A 2,414-nucleotide genomic window follows, 5' to 3' on the forward strand; every position below is an offset into this window, starting at 1 on the left:
ACTTTTATCCTCCCCCATGTCAAGAATTACAAAATCTGTTGGGAGGAAGAACTTACCCACTTTAACCAAGATATTCTCCACTATTCCATGTGCATGCTTCAAGGATTTATTTGTCATTTGTAATGCTATGCTTATTGGTTGTTCCTCTTTGATTTGTTGCTTCTTCATCACAGACAAAGGCATTAAATTTATGCTTGCTCCCAAATCACATAAGGTTTTCTCAAAGATTGTGTTTCCAATGGTACATGGTATTTGAAAGCTCCCTAGATTAGGCATCTTCCTTAGCAAATTACTCTGAATTATAGCACTACATTCATTGGTCAAGACCACTGTCTCACCTCCCTTTAAAGGCCTCTTCTTGGATAGCAGCTCCTTCATGAACTTGATATAGAGAGACATTTGCTCTAAAACCTCAGCAAAAGGAATATTGATTTGTAACTTTCTGAAGATTTCCAAGAACTTTGAAAACTTCTTGTCCTTGGTCTCCTTTTGAAGCCTCTGAGGATAGGGCGTCTTTGACTTGTATTCAGGTGCTTTAGGCAATGTCGGATATTTCTCAAAATCAATAAAAAAAGGGGTTATCCGAGTGCCTTGGAGGGGCGTGTACTACAACATCCTCAGTCTTCTCCGGAGCTTATTTTTCAACCAGTCTCTCAGTAACTTGTACTTCCTCACATGTCACTGGTCTACTTACCAAGGTGATAACCTTGTATTCCTATCTTGGATTTGGAATTGTGTTACTAGGAAGGGTGTTGGTGGACCTCTGATCAATTTCAGCAACTTTTGTGACTAGTTGACCCATCTGAACCTCCAAGTTCCTAAGTGAAGCTCTGATTTCCTGCATGAAACTAAGAGTAATCTTGGAGAGCTCTGAAACTATAGATTCCAACTCAGGGGACTTCTGAGAACTGGATGGTGGATTGTTGTGGTTGAAATTACCCTGATTGAAATTATTCTGATGGCCCTGATTGTTATTGAAGCTCTGGTGCCTCTGTAGTTGATTTTTCCATCCAAAATTTGGATGATTCCTCCACTTCGGATTATAAGTCTTTGAGAATGGATCATTGTTGGGGGATTTAGAGGAGTTGCCCATGTAATTAACCTGTTTAGAAGAAAATTGACCAAAATCATAACTTTCACCTTGAGGGAAGCCTCCACTCATGTCATAGGATGTATCCTGAGTATTGACGGCTGAAACTTACATTCCACTCAAGTGTTGAGTAATAGCATTAATATGTTGAGACATGACCTTGTTCTGAGCAAGAATTGCATCCAAATGATCTAATTCCATGACTCCTTTTCTCACAGAGGTCCTCTCAGAAGAATATAGATATTGGTTGTTTGCAACCATCTCAATCAAATCAAGGACTTCATCAGGAGTCTTTTTCATGTGAAGAGACCAGCTTGCAGAATTATCTAGAGACATTTTGCGGCCTCAGTAACTCCATCATAGAAAATCTGTAACTGAATCCAGTCTGAGAACATATCAAGAGGACACTTCCTGAGCATCAGCTTGTACCTCTCCCAAGCTTCATAGAGAGATTCACCTTCTCTCTGCCTGAAAGTCTGAACATCTATCCTCAGCAAAGTCAGCTTCTGAGGTAGAAAGAACTTGGTTAGAAATTTGTTTACCAAATTATCCCAGGTATTCACAGTGTCACAGATCTGCAGGAAATTAGAAATAAACAAGTTTGGATTTTCCTGCGGGAGTCCATGAAACTGGCAATTCTGTTACACAAAAGTAATGAGCTGAGACTTCAGCTCAAAGTTGTTAGCAGGCACAGGAGGTGCAACATTACTATTCCCATTTAAATTGGGACTAGGAGTAGTGTATGAACCAAGTGTCTTTCTAGGTTGATAAAGAATATTAGGACCATTAAGAACATGAGGATTAACAACATTGTTGTTGTTGGGATCTATAGTGAGCTCTTCAACTTCCTTTTCAAAATTATCCTTGAGATTCTCACCGGAATTGTAAGCTCTAACTTGCTGTAAACGCCTTCTCAAGGTTCTTTCAATCTCAGGATCAAAGTCTAGAAGAGGTTCTTTGTTCCTGTTCCTGCTCATAAACAAACAGAAAACAAGAGAAAGTGGGAATCTCTACGTCAGAGTGAAGAGAATTCCTAGTGAGATAATCTGTGTAGAAGAAATAAAATAAAATAACTAAATAAATAACACTAAAATATTCTAAAATTAATAAAAAAATAAACCAAGATTTCGAAAGTAATGAGGAAAAATAAATAAAAAGAATAAAATAAAGAAACTACAGGGACACCAAACTTGATTTTTGAAATATAAGAAAATTTTTAAATAAAATAAAGCAAAATTTTTCGAAAAATTAATGAAGAAAATTAAACAAAATTAAATCAAAGAACGTCTAATCTAAGCAATCAAACAACCGGTAGTTGTCAATC

The sequence above is a fragment of the Arachis hypogaea genome, chromosome 15 (genome assembly GCF_003086295.3).
Source record: "Arachis hypogaea cultivar Tifrunner chromosome 15, arahy.Tifrunner.gnm2.J5K5, whole genome shotgun sequence".
Lineage (NCBI taxonomy): Eukaryota > Viridiplantae > Streptophyta > Magnoliopsida > Fabales > Fabaceae > Arachis > Arachis hypogaea.